Below are 18,679 nucleotides of genomic sequence, written 5' to 3'. Positions count from 1 at the left end.
TTAAAGAGCCTCATAGGGAGACCCTTCTGTTGGCGTTTCTGTTCTTTGCCCCCATTGGCTGCCCACAATGGCATCGCGAGCAACGCGATGAGGAAGAAGCAGTGTGTATTTGCTTGCAGGCCTTGCCGGCAGTCGTACACTTTCGTTCGACCAATCGACAGCACCGGAAACTGGTGACATCATCAGAGACAGCCTGGTGATGTCAGGACAAACTGGGGGGTGCAGGATAGATCCAGAAAGGCGCACGGGGTCGTTTTCGTCATATTGTGGTGCTCCCACAGTGCGTAGCACTGTGGGAGCACCACAATATGATGGTGCATGCGTGGCCTGCATGCGTGGCCTGCCTGCATGCGTGGCCAGGACTTCGCTAAGAGGGTATTGGGAAGAGTACTAGCACTCTGTTTGGGGGAGTAGAAGTACTCGGTCTGGTGGAGTGCCATTACCCCTGCGGTGAGAGTATTACCACTCTGCGGAAGAGTACTAGCACTCCCTGTGGGAAGAGTATTATCACTCTGCGGAAGAGTACTAGCAATCCCTGGCGGCGGAGTAACAAAACTCTGTCAACAGGAGTTGACCTACTCTCTCTCAAAGAGGGTCGATGTACTTTCGAAAAGAGAGTGAAATATGGGACAAGCCGCTACTCCCTCAAAGAGAGTGCCCGGCACTCCCTTTGTTTTTAGAGTGTACTTTAACAACATCTGGCTGGCAGTCTGGCTGCTTCCACATCTGGCAGTCTGGCTTCCTTCCAAACGCATAGCTGATAGCTGTCATTGTGCCAGTCTCACAACCGAGAAAGTATTCCAAGGCGCTAACCTCCTACAGGCCTGCGTCCCTCACCTCAGCGGCCTGGAAGGGGCTGGAGTGTGTAGCATTGGCGCACCTCAAGTGGATCTCCTGAGCCCTCGACTTCTTCTCAGAGCAGCAGATTGGATTCCATCGTCACTGGTGCACCGTGGACTCCCATGCGGACGTCGTATCATCCCTGGAGGATGCCAGGTGCTCTCTCGACGTGACACTCCTAGTGCTTCTTGATGTGGAAAGCGTTTTTGATGGCTTGCTTTACCCGATCATTGATCGCTTTCTGGTAGATCCTGTGGTTACGGGATATCTCCGGCGTTTCGTCATGACCTTTCACACAGGACGCTCCCTTTGCGTAGGAGTCGGAAACACTGTGAGCTCCTCACAGGCAGTCTGTTTCGGAGTGCCGCTGCGATCCGTGCTAAGCCCGTTCCTTTTCAACTTTGCCCTGGCTTCTCTTCCTTCTGCCATTCCAGCAGATTTCAGACATCGCATCTACATCTCCATATACGCTGATGATGTAGCTCTGTAGACTCATGTCCCACTAGAAGCCTCGCAGCTGTTCGATTCTGCTTGCACCGAACCCTGGACGAAGTTCTTTCCTACTTCCAGACAGTGGGCCTCTCCGTATCGTCTTCAAAGACGGAGGCCCTTATCATCCACTTTAGCCTGAAAATACGTCGAGGTACAGTCCCCAAGGCGCTGGGCTGCAACCGGATACAATGGAAGCGGCTTATTACCCACTTGGGCGTGCAGGTTGATCACCGGCTCTTGTGGGTGCCAGCTGCTAAAGCGTTCATCGCTCAAGTTCAGAAGGCCCAAAAGGCGGTTTACCGTCTGCTGCTCCACGGCTGAGGATGCACACCGTAATGGGGTATCCGTCTAACGCCACAGCGTCTACGTCAGGGCTTCTTTATCCACTCCCTCTCGTGGTCCTCCCACGAGTTCGCGTCGACCGCCTAGAGCTACAGCACCGGAAAGCCTTCTGGATGATTCGTATCTTTCCAGGGACCTCGCACTTTGCTGCCGTTCAAGCCGAGGCACAGACTTGGCCGCTGTCCCTGCTGGTCCTACCGCGTGGCATCCATCACGCTGACAGGCTACATCGCGCCCCGGGTAGCGCGCCTCTGCTTTCAAGGTTACGGAGTACATGGGCAGCTTGTGTCAGTCATACAAGTACGTTGTAGGCCGTCCTCCTATGCTAGCCATCCCACCAACGCCTCCGCACCATCAGCCATTGGAGATGTCTACTACGCTGGAGGGCGTCGCGAAAAGGCGATCCACATCCTGCGCATTGTACAAGGTGTCAGCGTTCCTGTTGAAGGAACGGCTGGATGTACATCTATATGGATTGCTCGGTTCATATAGACTCCAGATCTGCCACTGCCTCCTACGCGACACCTGCCCTTCGGCGATCGGGAGTGTGCCGGCTGCATTTCGTGGCAAGCTGCAACGCTGCTGAGGTGGCTGGCCTCCATCTCGCTGCTGACATGCTAACGGAGGACCCCCCTGATTCTCCGGTTGTGATTCTCTGCGACTCGCGAGCGGCACTCCTTGCTCTTAATCGACCGGAGACCGGAAGATTTGGCGTTGCCCTGCTAGCGGAAAAGCTTCGCGCCCTTGTTTCGGGTGGCTTGAAGCTGTCACTACGATGGCTCCTCTCTCACGTCTGCGCCTAGGGCAACGAGGAGGCTAACGCCCTGGCAAAGGCAGCACACCATGCCTCTGTACCAGTCAGCACCACTTTAATGGTCTTCGACTATGCAAGGCTAACTTTGCAGCGACACCTGATAGTGCTCCGCCCGGATCGGCGCGTCGCCAGCGGTCACCCTCCCCGTCTACTTTCTGAATGAGGCCTCATAAGGCAGGAGCCATCTTTCCTGCAGCGGCTCCGGATCAGCTTCTCGTGGACGCCATCCCGGAGGTACAGCAAACGCCTCGCTTCCTCCCTGATTTGCTCTCTTTCCTCATTTTCCGACACCTCAGACTCCCAGTGGTCTCGGCATATCAGCTGCTGTTTCCCGGCCAGCACTATGACTCCACCTTCAGGCACCTTCTTACGTTCCTGGAGGACACAGGGCTGTTGTGTAAATTGTGAATGCGCCGCATGGCTACCGCTGACAGCGGTACCTAATGGTACCGGTCTCTGCAATCGCTTCGTTCATCTCTCTTTTCTCTTTTTTCTTTCTTCTTTATGTTGCCCTCCCTTTCCGGGAACCAAGGCCCTGAGTGTTGCTCCCTAAGGAGCCGTAGAAAATAGCGCCTCTTCCTCTTCACAATCACACTCTCTACTACGGCGTTGGGCATGCGAATGACGGATACGCACGAGTGCTAGCAACGCGCCAGTACAGCGCCCGCCAACGCGTCCGCCATTCACGTGCCCAACGCCGTAGAAGAGGCTGCGGATGTGAGTGCGTTCGGCTACGGAGTGGTGGCAGTGGGCGTTGGGGTAGAGAGAGAGAAAAAAAACATTTATTTGTCATGTGTTTGGCTGACTTCCTCGCAGGGTGGTGCCCCTAGTTCACGGTCCCATTCGTTCGCGCCACTCCGCGCGCCGCCGCATCGGCCGTCGCTGCTCTTACAGGTCTGAGCTGGTCAGCGCGGTCTCCCAGGAGGAAGGTGAAGGTATAGGGGAGTAACCCGGAGGGAGTGGGCACACCTAGGTGGAATGATATACTGTGGGCGTTGCCCCACAGTAGGGACAGTGTGAGATACATTTTGTGGGGTGGAAAAGGGGAAAAGAGGCAGGGAAATTAATTAGTTTGAAGCTGTCGCCACGTGACGGCATATTCTCGCTTGAGGGAATTATGTGGTGGAGGGAAGTGTCTCCTGGTACCTCTAATACTGTAGAGTCTCAGTGTAGTTCTGTGGTTCTGTCGATGCGTCGTCTGGGTTTGACAGCTCTTCCAATGGCACCCGGTTAGCGAGCTCTCGGGCTACCGCATTAGCGCGTTCATTACCATGGAGAAAGGCGGGTCCAGGTATCATCACGATACGCACCCTGTGTAACGCTGTGAGGTGTAATGATGTAGGGATGCGGTGTGTGTAGGGTGTCACCCTCCCTTGTGCCAAAGTCCTGCAGGCGGTCTGTCAATCAGTGACCACTGTGATGGGTCCATCCGATGCCGGCATGGTTGAAGCGTGTACGATGGCTAGGACGATAGCAGCCTCTTCCGCCGTGCCACTGTCCACAGTGTTGAGCGTAGCCGAAGCCCTCAGAATGTCTATAGTATCTAGTACGACTAGACGTAGGGCACGTTTCTGTGGGTAGCGGGCCACATCGGTGTATAGGATCGGTGCGTTCGATGTGTCATCGCCAAAGAGTCGAGCCAGGGCTTGTGCTCATGCCTTTCATCGGCCTTTATGACGGTCAGGGTGCATATTCTGGGGAATCGGGGCCATGTGAATTTTGTTTCGAATGCTAAGCGGAAGAAGCGTGTGGTTTTCCTGCTGGGGTTTTCTTGGTGTTTGGTATCCTAGTCCGGATAGAATGTGGCACCCTTGCATTGCTCCTTACAGACGTTGCAATTGGCTGTTAAGATGGCCTTCAACTAGTTCGCGGATGGTGTTGGTCACCCCCAGTCGTAGTAGGAGCTGCATAGACGCAAGTTGGGGTAGTCCAAGCGCTGCCTTTAGTGCCGTATGGAAGAGAGTGTCCATCTGATGCATCTCAGTCTGAGTCAGATTACGATAGGGGACGTGGTAGGTTAATTGACATATTGTTACGTAGAAAGACGCAGACGACAAGCTATGTACAAATATATTTACAAGGAAAATACGCTGCGCTTGGCCAAGAGGCAACAGCCCGCGCTAGCTTCTAAATCGTCGTCTTCGTCTTCTTCCTGCTCAGCTCTTCGTCAGTGGGAGCATACCCCGTAGCACTACCCCCGGCGGCAAAAGCGCCGTCCCGGAGCGACTAAAGGCTGGACTCTGAAGCAGTGTAGTAGCTCTTGAGCCTACTGACGTGCACGACATCACTAGACGCCAGAGTAGATGACGAGGTTGAGCTCACAGGAGCAATTTCATAAGTCACAGGCGTCACCTGGCGCAGCACGCGGTAGGGTCCTGTGTATCGCGAAAGGAGCTTTTGTGAAAGTCCGACGTGACGAGAGGGCGACCACAAGAGCACGAGCGCACCAGGCGAAAACTGCACGCCACGGTGGCGGGCGTTGAACTGACGCTGCTGAGTGGTTTGCGAGTCCGTCAGTCGAGCACGGGCAAGCTGGCGTGCATGGTCGGCGAGAGCGATGGCGTCGCGCGCATACTCGCTTGTTAAGATCGAAGCAGGAGGAAGTGCCGTGTCAAGGGGCAAGGTCGGTTCGCGACCGTAGAGCAGATAAAAGGGAGAAAATCCGGCGGTGTCGTGCCGGGAAGAATTATAAGCGAATGTGACGTAAGGAAGCGCAATGTCCCAGTCGCGGTGGTCCTTGGAAACATACTTTGACAGCATATCGGTAAGAGTACGGTTTAACCGCTCTGTCAGGCCATTGGTTTGAGGATGGTATGAGGTAGTCAGCTTGTGTTGAGTGGAGCAGGAACGTACAATGTCGGCGATAACTTTCGAGAGGAAGTTACGACCACGGTCAGTGAGCAGCTGTCGCGGGGCGCCATGAAGTAAGATAATGTCCCGCAAGAGAAAGTCCGCGACGTCAGTGGCGCAACTGGTAGGGAGAGCCCGCGTGATAGCGTATCGGGTGGCGTAGTCAGTTGCGACGGCTACCCATTTGTTCCCAGAGGATGACGTGGGAAAGGGACCGAGGAGGTCTAATCCAACACGAAAGAACGGTTCCACAGGGACAGTGATCGGCTGTAGATGACCGGCAGGTAGCACCTGAGGTGTTTTCCGACGCTGGCAGGTATCACAGGCAGCAACATAGTGTCGGACAGAGCGAGCGAGACCAGGCCAATAGAAGCGGCGGCGGACGCGGTCGTACGTTCGGGTTACGCCAAGATGTTCTGCATCTCAAAGAGCACAGTCTGTCGTAGATGTTTTGGCACGACAAGAAGAAGATCAGATCCGTCAGGGAGGAAGTTCCTTCGGTACAGAATGCCGCCCTGGAGGACATATCGGCGAACGGATGCGTCGGTAGGTGTAGAGCGCAGACGCTCGATGAGTACTCGCAGCGATAGGTCTCGGTACTGCTCATCGGCGATGTTAACGAAGGCAGACACAGAGAAAATGCCGTCGGCAGTACTACTGTCGGCGTCGTCAGGCTCGTCTACCGGGTAGCGAGACAGGCAGTCAGCGTCCTTGTGTAGTCGGCCAGATTTGTAGGTGACAGAGAACGAATATTCTTGGAGGCGTAGGGCCCAGCGACCAAGTCTTCCTGAAGGGTCTTTCAATGAGCATAACCAACAAAGCGCGTGATGGTCTGTGATAACGGAGAAGGGTCGGCCATATAAGTATGGGCGGAACTTCGCAACCGCCCAAACTAGGGCCAGACACTCACGCTCAGTGATGGAATAGTTGCGCTCCGCGGGTGAGAGGAGCCTGCTGGCGTAAGCGATAACACGGTCGTTGCCGCGCTGGCGTTGTGCCAGTACTGCGCCAATTCCGTGACCGCTGGCATCAGTACGAACTTCGGTAGGCGCAGACGGATCGAAATGGGCCAGAACGGGAGGCGTTGTGAGAACGTCGATTAGATGCGAGAATGCAGAGGCCTCGTTAACGCCCCACTGGAAAGGGGCGTCTTTTTTCAAAAGCTCGGTTAGTGGTCGTGCTATGGCCGCGAAATTTTTCACGAAACGGCGGAACTAGGAACAAAGGCCGATGAAGCTGCGCACATCCTTGACACACTTCGGAACAGGAAAGTGCGTAACAGCATGGATCTTGCCTGGGTCCGGTTGCACTCCGTTCGCGTCAACGAGATGCCCAAGGACGGTAATCTGGCGACGGCCGAATTGGCACTTCGATGCGTTCAGTTGCAGACCGGCGCGACGAAAAACGTCCAGGACTGCCGAGAGGCGCTCGAGGTGCGTAGCGAACGTTGGGGAGAATACTATGACGTCGTCCAAGTAGCACAAGCATGTGGACCATTTGAAACCGTGAAGAAGGGAGTCCATCATGCGTTCAAAAGTGGCAGGAGCGTTACATAGACCAAACGGCATTACTTTGAATTGATAAAGACCGTCCGGAGTTACAAAAGCAGTCTTCTCGCGGTCGAGATCGTCCACAGCAATCTGCCAGTAGCCGGAGCGGAGGTCAATAGAAGAGAAGTAGCGAGCACCATGGAGGCAGTCAAGGGCGTCATCGATCCGAGGTAGGGGATACACGTCCTTTTTGGTAACCCTGTTAAGGTGCCGATAATCCACGCAAAAGCGCCATGAACCATCCTTCTTTTTTACCAGTACAACCGGTGACGCCCATGGACTACATGACGGTTCTATGATGTTATTGGCAAGCATTTTGCGAACTTCAGCGTGAATAACTTGACGCTCAACCGGTGACGCTCGATACGGGCGGCGATGAATAGGAGGGGCATCGCCGGTATTAATGCGATGTTTAACAGTTGTAGTTTGGGCCAAAGGACGATCGTTAAAGTCAAAAATATCGTTGTAGGAAAGCAGAACGCGGTAGAGCTCACGAGCGTGCTCGGACGGCATGTCGGGCGTAATCATTTTCTGTAAGTCGGCGATGGTGCAAGTTGTCGACTGAGATGGTAGAGGAGGATCGGCTGAATTGCTGTCTACCTCAATAGATGCTATTGAGTGATCTTCGAATGAGCAAAGTTGGGCCAGAGACATCCCGCGTGGCAGCACTTGTGTCGTCAAGCCAAAATTGACCACTGGCAGGCAGACGCAATTAGCCGTAATAGATAAAACGGTATGAGGTACCGTGATCCCGTGTGTAAGGAGGACGTCTTGTAGAGGAGCCGCGATATAGTGACCGTCGGGCACTGGTGGGGATGACACTAGGTCAACGTAAGTCAGTGCCGTAGGTGGCAAGCGAACAAAGTCGACGGAACTGAGGCGACTGGGGTGTGGTTCAGCGGGATCCAGAACAGGCAGGTCAAGGCGGAGAGTACTGGCGGAACAATCAATGAGAGCAGAATGTGCGGAGAGGAAGTCTAAGCCGAGGATGATGTCGTGGGGACAGTGGGCGATGACTGTGAATAGCACGACTGTTGAGCGATCGGCGAAGGAGACGCGGGCGGCACACATACCAATTACGGGGGCTGTTCCGCCATCGGCGACACGGACAACAAGCGTCGTGGCGGGCGTGATTATTTTTTTCAGGCAGGTACGAAAGTCCGCGCTCATTACCGACAAATGCGCCCCAGTGTCTATAAGAGCAGATACAGGAACACCGTCGACTTGCACGTCAAGAAGGTTCAGATGAGTGGGCAACGTCAGTGGAGGATTTGGCGGCGTAGGGAGCAATGCAGCGTCACCTCGAGGCGCTGCATCATTCAGTTTTCCGGCTGGGAGCGGCGTCCGAAGGGAGTCGGCGAAAAGGAGCGACGGGGCTGGGGAGAGCGAGATTGTCGTCCTTGGGGCGAAGGTGAACGAGAATAGGGGCGGTTCGGCGCAGGAGAGTCAGTGGCGGCATTATCGGAGCGTGCGGCATAAGGACGAGAAGGGCCACCCGAGGGGCGGGAATAGGCAGTATAAGCAGACCGGGTCGGGGAAGTACAGCGACTTCGACAGTGCCGAGAAATGTGCCCGATGCGACGGCAGTGAAAACAAATGGGCTTGTCGTCAGCAGTGCGCCATTCAGCTGGGTTGCGGAAACGTGGTGGGTAAGACGATGCGGGACGGGGCGGAATCGAAGAAGCCGGATGGGTATCAGGGTGATGGGCCGAGCAGATGGTGTGAAGGCCCATGTTTTCGAACTCCTGGCGGACAACTGCCTGGATCAGGGAAACCGTGACTGCCGGTGCGTTGGTGGGGCTGGAGTCGAAGGCAGCCGGAGAGGCGGCCTCAATCTCACGCCGAACGATCTTGGTAATATCGCCGGTGGTGTTGGGACGAGGAGCGTCGGCACAGGAAGAAGTCGCTGGGGTGTTGGGCAGACGGGCAAACTGCTGATCGATACGTCTGCTTTTAGCGAGTTCCAGGCGGCGGCACTCTTTGAGAACAGCATCCACCGTCGCGACGTTGTTGAATACGAGCAAGTTGAAGGCGTCATCGGCAATGCCTTTGAGGATGTGGGATACCTTGTCCGACTCAGGCATGTGTGCATCAACTTTGCGGCACAGAGCCAGGACGTCCTGAATGTACGTGACATAGGGCTCTGTTGACGTCTGCACACGGCCGGAAAGCGCCTTCTGCGCGGCAAGTTTGTGACCGTAGGGGTTGCCGAACAAGTCTCGGAGCTTTTGCTTGAACGAATCCCAACTGGTGAGCTCCTCTTCGTGCGTCCGAAACCAAACTCGAGGTGTGCCACCGAGGTAAAAGACTACGTTGGCGAGCATGATAGTGGGGTCCCACCGGTTATTGCGGCTCACGTGTTCGTAAAGGCTGAGCCAGTCCTCGACGTCTTCCCCATCTTTTGCCGAGAATACGCCAGGATCACGGGGAGCGGAGAGGGTGATGTAGGTCGTCGAAGTGGCAGCAGGTGTCGGAGCCGGTGGAGTCGGGTTGGCGTCGCCGGGAGCCATGAAGGTAGGCTCGACGTACCGGCCACTGCGAAGCTTCGTGACGAGGTACAGGGAACGTCCACCTCCACCAAATATGTTACGTAGAAAGACGCAGACGACAAGCTATGTACAAATATATTTACAAGGAAAATACGCTGCGCTTGGCCAAGAGGCAACAGCCCGCGCTAGCTTCTAAATCGTCGTCTTCGTCTTCTTCCTGCTCAGCTCTTCGTCAGTGGGAGCATACCCCGTAGCAATATTATGAGGGCTTGCACAATTCGGAGTACGTCTTTTTCTTGGAGTCCTTGTTGGCGGTTAGTAATGCGCTTTATCATGTGCGTTACTTGGGTAAGTTGTTGGTGGAGCACGTGTAGGGCATGTGTGGCCTTCCCGTTGCGTGGTATGTGAAGGTCTAGTACACGTAGTCTGTCTACCCTTGGAGTAACATTGCCATTGAGATGCAATGTGATGGCTGGTGGAATATCGGCCTTATTGCGTTTTTTTAATACAGGTGTGGTAGAGGATCGAAGCCTCACCGTGGCCACTTCTTCTTGAGCCTGAAATGCTTTTATCTCCCGTTGCCTGCGACCTTCAAGTGTCCCTAAGCGAAAAGCCCGAGCCGTTATTCAGCCACTCAAACGAGAATTTCTGGGCACTCACACGAGAACCTCCGGGCATCGTTGTGAGAACAAAACTACATCTGTGCAACCAGTAAAAAAATAGAATGCGGTATTTGGCCCACAGCCCTTTGTACAGAACCGCGTTAAATAGGCTAGTTACTGTCTAAACAAGTTACAAAAAATATTGCGCCTGAGTTCTTCCGAACGTTTGTTCACAGTATCACTCAAGCTGTAACTTCTGGTATACTGAAGTTTTATTTCTCCTTTTCAACAGCGACGCTCAAGAGGCAGATACAGGGCGCCATACCCTTTATTGTCGTGTTTCTTTCATACGTCAGTGGTACGTGAGTACTGTGACGCGGGATTCCGTCGCCTCCAGAGATGGCGCCACGCTTCAGGCACTTTTCTTCTTCTAGCTGGACAGTGCGTTCTGTCTCCCTGGCGTTTTTCGCTGCCTATCCTGCCACCTTCAGCCGGTTCGCTCCTTCTAGCTGGGTACCATTCGTATGGAACAGTGCACAATATGTCATAGTGTGGTGCGGTATGGTGTGGTGGGGTGGGGTGTCCCGTTACGAACATGCACTACACCCATTTTGGATTGTAGCTAGCATCACCTCCAACCAATCTGATTTGCTAGTAACCATTTCGTGCTTACATCTACACTCGATTACGGGATAACCAGCAATCTTTAGCTATAAGAAGATTACATAATTTGTGTGCTGTTTTTCTTTTCTTACGGCTCTCAGATGACGGCGGGGTCGCACAATGAACCAAGTGCTCCTCTCATCTTACAACATGTTGGTTTTCAGAAAGCACGTTACTAAGAAAACCCCTTCAGGAATAGGAAACGCAAGTGTGATTGCGTTCGCCTCCTTTCTACATAACCGTGAGTTTGACCACAATGGCTTACATAATGTTTCGACGCAGATGGCACAAGCTTGCCGTTGTTTTAATGTTTCTACACCATTTCTGCATTTAGAGCCGTTACGGTCACCTCTAGACAATTACTTAAGGCCAGCTGCAGTTAAACGCCTTGAGCTCAATGAAATTGCAACACTGTAATTGCAACAAGTGTGAGAGTAGCACCCACATAGACATTCTTCTTATTGCTAGCTTTCATATTGGCCCGTAGCGGACGACAACCATTCCTATCGGTGCTCCAAGCAACCACCTTATAAGGCCCATATGACATGATTCCTTGAATCGCATGCCACGCTAGGAGGTTCTAATGTGGTATTTTTGCCTGTAAATCATGCGAAAACATCTCGGAAGTGCTGATCCGCGATGCCAATGCTATAAGTGTTAAGCAGCGAGCAGACACAGCGGCACGAGTCAATTTGTTGCAGTTTTTCCAGTTCCGGTATAAAAAAACAGGCAATTTGCGAACTTTTTTCGATGCAACTGCATATCGCGCATAAAATTTCGCGCGACGTCTTGTCTATAACTGCACAGTCAATACATGTATTTTAGCAATATAATGTTTCAGTGAAGTTGACCTTAAAGAAAAAGTGTCCAATCCCTAACATTCAGTTAGCGGAACTCGTTTCCTTGCCAAACAGCGGAATGTTTTCAAAATACACTGAAAAACGCCACGGAGGGGGGCTAAATTGGTTCACTTACGGCGATTGTGCAGTATCCGCTGTGGCGGTGAACTTCGCCTTGAATGGAGGCTAGGAGGGCAGACTTTCCGCTCCCCACAAAACCGACCAGCCCTACCAATGATCCGGGCTCAACCTGGAGATTTATATCGCGCAGGGCAATATTCGCACTTTCTGGTCCAGTGGGTTCTCTCAAATGCCAAGTGAAAGTGCAATGCTCCAGGCAAATGGAGCCATCTGGAAAAAAAGAAAGACGAAAGCTGTGACTACTTCCACAGTTACGGCCTCGGCAGTGTGAGTTTGCCATTATTAGGCTTATAGTATAGTTCATATGTAGTTTCAGTCAATTGCGCTGCTTTTCTGTTTTCTAAATAATTACCTGTGTCGGGCGTTTCGTGCTTGAGCAGGGTTACCGCTAAAATTGACACGGACATGGGAAAGCCCGCGATGCACAAGTGACACATCAAATCGCTTCAATAATTATGTGTCATAAAAGCTAGCGAAATTACAGCCCATTGCACCCTGCATATTCATTTCTCCAGCCACATATATTCCAGCTAATTCTACACACTCCTGTTTAACATTCTTTGTGTAACAGGCCACGCTTGTGCTATGCATCAAATATTCATGGCATATAATATATGCTCCGACTTAAGTTAACGACTTTTCTCTTAGCTTCACAATTTGTTCACGTCGGTGCGTTTTAATGCGTAAATTGAACCCGGTAATCACCGTTCCTAAACATGCAATGAATGCTTACGTCTACTCACCGTTTCTAATTCTAAAACCATGCCACGTGACTTTTTCTGCCGCTACGGCACTCTGCTCCTTACTGTAATCTGGTGCATTTGAATGCCGACCTGGACGACCGCATTTTGATGGTGACCGAATGAAAAACCGCTTGTGGGCCGCAATTTGCGCGCCTTCTAACGGATCTCAGATGGCCAAAAACAATTCGGTGCGTTCGGCTGCGCAGTCTGACATTGCCCGCAGCAGTACTTTCAGAAGTTAAAAGCTCATCGATCAACGGAGCAAGACTAGTGGAGATGGAGCGCGCCCGCCACGATGGCGTAGCGGCTGTGGTGTTGCACTGATAGGAACGAGGTTGCGGAATCCTATCCCTGCCGCGTAGGCCGCATTTCGACGTGGGCGAAATGCAAGAAAACGACCGTGTCCCGTGCATTGGTGGCACGTTAAAGAACCCCAGAGGGTCAAAACTATGTCACAGCTCCCCACTACAGCGTGCCTCACAATCAAATCGCAGCTTTGACAACTAAAATCTCAGAACTTTTGCAGATGGAGCACGTACAGCCACCTCTGATCGTTTTCTGTCATTATGCTCTAATAAAGGCGACAGATCTCCTCCAATGTTTTCCTCGTGAGTTTCTGGTTACAAGGAAATTAAACTGACAGGAGCCAAACGAACAACACGTGGTGCAGCATGCTACCTGTCAGCGTTATTTCCATATCATAGTTATGATGGAACTAACGTAAAGATGCAACACAAGCCGTGCATATTGTTTTGTACCAGTTCCACGCACGGAATTTAATAATATCTGAACAGCACTTTGGAAGCAGAGACTGCGAGTTTCGTGCGCGTTCTTTCAGTATGAATACAGACCAGTTCAAATGCACGTTCTTTGCCGTGTTATTCTTGCGTCTCGTTGTCTTGCCATGGACAGCAATCGTTCCAAAGAAATCATTGTGATGCGGTGAAATATACCAAGTTGAAAAAGGTTCCACTGTTACGGAACATTCCACATGTTCCTTAATTTAAGAGCTTTTACTGGTAGTTCTTGAATGCTTTAGATTGACCCCCCATTCTTTTGTTGACTTTAAATGTTTTTATTTTTAGTACCTTCCTTTGCGCCAGCTTTCCCAACAGAGAGCTGATATTTTTCGGCTTCTCAGAGCTGGCGCGCGCACGCGTGTATGATTGAGCAACCCGTCCAATGCCCCATTAACGGTGTCATGCTATAGACGCGCATGGCGGGTGAAAGGAGTGCTCAAATTGCCACATTACCGACAGAAACAGCTATGAATGGCTACCAGTGTGCTTATTAGGCGCCTGGATGCTTGTGCTGTGACCGGAGACAGAACGTGCACGCCTGTACAATTGATAAACGTGTATTAAGTCCTGTGACAGCGGCCCCGTTTCACTTTTGGTATGCTCGCAATAAATTTTGAATGCTTCACCAAAAGCACGGCTGTACTGCATCGAAGCTTACCAGTCAAGTTTCGAATTATCCGGCGAACGACAACATCGAGCTCGAAATAACGGAAGTTCGGGCCCATAGAAGTGTTTAGGTGCTGGCAAGGACCTTCGGTTACAATTTAAATAACTGAAAAAGCGAATTAAGCATAACATAATCAACATAGGTGTAGTGTACAACTATTTACGTATTCACGATATCTGTTGTCTGGGATTTTTCGTCTCACCAGCTACTATATTGACATCGTTTGCTAGCCTTGTATGTTTGTTTATCATGTCGCGCTCAATTCTGTTTCTCTCGTTAGTTGCTTGCTCGGTGCTATTATGACGATTTTACGCTAAGCATATCGGTAAGCATATCGCTATTTTATATGCTCATCATTCAGCTACCTCATTAGCAGCAGCACCACGAAGTAGGTATCTTTGATTCTATGGCATCCCCAATTAACCGTTGTGTTCACCTTTACTACCAACTTAAATGCAGGCGCACAGATCTGATACCCGCAATACAATTGTTATCTGTACTTGAATAATCTCTTATAACTGTATTGCAGCACTTGACGCATTCGGGGACTTGTGAGGCTTAAACTTATTTCGACGCATGTGCTCTAAATTACGGAATAAGCCAGTACTGCCTGACACATGTGGCACGTGCTAGAACAAACTTTCAGTACTTCGGTTGTCTTTTCCTCACCTCTTGCGTTTTCTAGTTTTGTAAATGAGGGATGCAACGTACCACGTGTGCCAAAACATCAATTCTGTCTCTGCAATAAAATAATTGCACTCAGGTCAATTAAAGACACGACTATGCAAATCACCTATGGCTGTTTAGGTAAGTGTACTTTCAGCACACTATCCACTTTCAACGCTCTTTGCTACGCATACGAAATCGTGATGTATGATAAACTACGGGGAACTTTGCGATTGCCCTGTCTGTTTGTATGAAAAATACCGGTGTGAAGGGACATCGCTGTAGGATGCTTGAGCTTAACCACTGCAATTAGGTTATCGCTTATGAAGCGCATTGCAATGCTACTGATGACCTCATTGTGCTTTCATTCAAACACTTGCTGCCAAATAAAAAGAGAGCCGGCAGCAACGTGTAACTACAGTTTTTTTTTTATTTATGCAAGTACCTGCAGCACCACAAGGGCATTATTGCAGGGGAGGGGCGACAATTGGAGGAAAATGAACATGTGGCAAAAACTTAAAACAGCTAAGCACAGGTGGTAAAAGTAACAAAATACGTAAAATCGATGAGTCATCTCGACGGCCTAACGGTCTTCAGTGAACTGCGGTTCAAAATTGCAACACAGAAATGGAAAGGGCACACTATCGCATGAATCGCAATGCCAGCCAATTAATATAAAGTAAACGGGATGATATTATACTACGGCATACTGCGTGACAATAAAGACAGAAACTCTGAACACGTTTTACATTCACCAATGCTCTTGGGAAGCCTATTCCAGTGTGAGGAAGCATGCGGAAAAAATGAATTATGGTAGGCGTCAGTACGACAGTGCATTTCAGGAACTTTTAGCTCTTGATCACATCGTTTAGAGATGAAGTGGGGAGGGAAAATGTACAAGTACTTATTTATGCTTGTGAGATCAGAGTATATTCGGAAAAAAACTGATTTCGCTGTTTTAGTACCGTAGAAATTTTTTTTTAATTGTGGCCCTTCCTAGCAAATTTAAGCTCATTCTTAGCGAAAGTTCTTATTCTATTCATCCAAACAGGAGTCGTTGAAGTGGCATGATGGACGAACCCTCGGAACACATGTATATGCGATGATGTCATATTTTCTAAGCAGAAACCACACAGGTAACGATCTGTTTTATTTTCATCTTGTTCTGGTGGCAGTTGCGGCAGCTTTTTTAATTGCGAACGTCAGATCACAAACGTGTACTGTAATTATTTTGAACCACGGCACTATGGAACCACGGTGTTCCATATGTAATCATCTTAGCTTTGTGGATAACGGTTTTTTTTTTCGCCTATCTTCTTTCATTCTCTTTTATCGCTCTCCTCCGTAGACAGATGGCCATGGTGTCCATATCGGGAGACAATTTCTAGCCCTCTTTCCTTTCTCCTACACAATCAATCTTTGTTGAACTATTACTGTTATTGAAGCCTCCCATAGAAAGAGCGCTTCATCTGCCTGGCAGCTTACTGTGTTGCTGAAGAACTACACTGCCAAATCATTTGCCGCTGCCACGCAGGATAATGGACGTGAATACGAAAACCAATATTGTATTTGACTTAGATAAGTGCGTACCCAGGGGTTGTAATATCCACGCTTCAAGTGACCAATTTAAATATTCCTCTTTTCAAGAAAAATTCTAATTTCCATTAAACTAGATATCTTATTTCTTAAAGTCTGCACAATCCACTTACCACTTAGCTGGACTTTGTCGTTTCTCTTTATCTCGGAATCCACCTCCTCTTCGGCACACGCTGTAGCAATACGCTTGAGCCCCAGGGCCGACTGAGAAAGAAAGTGAGAACTCAAACCGCGCAGAGAACAGCAAGAAATTTTCGTGGTCTTGCAGTTTCATTGCGACGCGGGGCATTTCGGTTGACTGCGGAATATCTGCTCAGAGTTAATCTTACTGCGTTTTTAAACTTGCAAAGTTTCTCCACTCCGCAAACTGGGCAGAGTGGCATTGTGAATTGACACGCGGAGGTGTTTCCTGGACACACTGGATGATTGGGTGACGTGAGGTTCGGAATCATTGCTATTGTACTGAAGAAGAACAAACAGTATAGGCACTGCTTCGAAGAAAACGACGACGACGAGTTTGATTGAAACCGTGTTCTGGGATCACCTGAACTGTGCGACCTCTCGCTGCGAGCTCTCTTTGAGCTCTCTGACTATCTCAGAGCTTCACTGATTACTCCAGAACACCTCTCGACTTCTGTACAAGAAGTCAATACTGGTAGTGAATAGTAGTAAAGAAGTGAATCACGCTTTGGTGGTAAATAATATGCGTGGTGTCATCACTTCTAGATGTCCTTTTATTCAATAAATTAAGAAGGAGACGGCAAATGGCCAGGAGGAAGGATTGACGCAGCGTCGCCCACTTGATTCACTGCAATTGTAGAAGGTGATTAAAAAACAAGTAGCAGTTTCGCCTGAAACGAGGCACAAATTAGGATAGCAAATTAGTCGATAGCTTGCGAAGTAAGGATAGTAGTTTTATGGGCCGTATAAACTTGTAAGTAATCGCTTAATAAGTAAGTTAACAATGATATTATGTGTAATCGCGACTGCACTCGGGCGCAAAAAGAAACAGACAGACGCAGACAGCGCTGTCTCCGTGTGTGTCTTTCTTTCTACGCCCTTGTTCAATTACGCTTGCGCATTCTATCATGAATTCAAACCCTCTAGCCCGACAACGTGTTTTAACTAAATAAACAAGCACGGTGCCACGCGCGCACGGGTAAGCATAACACATCTTGCTCGGTGAGCGCAGAAGGTCGCTGTGAAAATACTGGATTGAGGAATCGCGGCAGCGGCAGTGATGGAATTGACGTTCGTGTATCTTGCTTCAACGCGAATGAAACGTCGCAAACACAAAGCATACGAAGCTGCCGACATAAAGCGCACTCTGCAAACATCTCAGATCGCTTTGAAGATGAGGCCGGTTGGGGTGCGTACTTTGGCCCCGTCGCAGATCACTTTCAAGATGCACCGCTCGCACGTACCCCGCTCGCACGCAAACAGCAGCAGCAGCCGGAGACAAACGCTCCCTCTATCTCGCCTCTCCCTCGTACCTCGTGTGCGACAGGAGAGGGAAGCGCTTCATCACTTCGTCGCTTCTATCCTCGCTCATACACGCGGGACTGAGCCGCGTTCGCACATACAGCCCACGGCGCGTGGGGATGATTTTATTGCTCTTGGACTTTCTATGGAACCTCACGGCGACGGCAGCAATTCGTTTGAAGTGTCCATATAACTGCTATCGCAGTAAACGAAGGGTAAATGAACACTCATTGTGCCCACACGTGAAAACCTACATCGAATTTACAAATGGTCAAAGAGACCGGTCGAGTTCATGAATTGCAGTACTCATTGCTTTCGCGCCAGTGATGCGCATGGCCAAGGACCAGATACTTTGCTGCTGAAAACGGTCCTGAGTGCAACCGGTTTAACACCCTCCGGGAAGAACGGTGCTAGTCCCCACAATGGCAACAATGGCGCAGAAGGTGCATAATAGTGTTTATCGGTCTCGCTAGAGTCGCGCATAGGAATGTCACTCGTTTTAGTGAGCGACGAGTCAGTCTTTGTAGAGGCCACCCCAAGCGACACGCTCCGCAGTATTGCCACATCAGAGTGATTCATGATGATAATTCTATCTTTATGGACGGCCGCAGGGTTATCAGGACAAATTTTGAGACGTCACTTGGAGCACACCAATAAGTACGCGTCATAGTTTGAGACAGCAAGTAAAGTTTTCCTCGCGGCGTCTTCGTGGGCACGGAGAAATAATTTTTCAGGAGACGAAACAGCATTCCGTTCTGTTGTCCCAGTAGACTAACGGTAGAGGACACTAGGATGCCTCAACAGCAGCGAGCCGTTAAGGGTGGAGACGCTCTTTGACCCAGTCCGCGCCGCCTTTCGAAAGTGTTGTTGCTGTTGCTACTTGCTGGATACCTTTCTTCAATGTGTTTCGGGCTAGCTTGGTGTGCGCGCACGTGTTTGTGAATGCTCATGTATTTTTTTTTTTGCGTGCTTAGTGCGTATGGGCCTGTGTGCAAGCGTTTGCTTATGCGTCGGTGTGCAAGCGTTTGTGTGCGGGTGTTGGTGGGTGTATGTGTGTGTGCGTGAACATATACGGAGTGTGCACTTGCGGCCTATGTGCGTAT

The sequence above is a fragment of the Dermacentor albipictus genome, chromosome 7 (genome assembly GCF_038994185.2).
Source record: "Dermacentor albipictus isolate Rhodes 1998 colony chromosome 7, USDA_Dalb.pri_finalv2, whole genome shotgun sequence".
In the NCBI taxonomy this organism is placed as follows: Eukaryota; Metazoa; Arthropoda; class Arachnida; order Ixodida; family Ixodidae; genus Dermacentor; species Dermacentor albipictus.
This window is presented reverse-complemented; position numbering follows the sequence as displayed.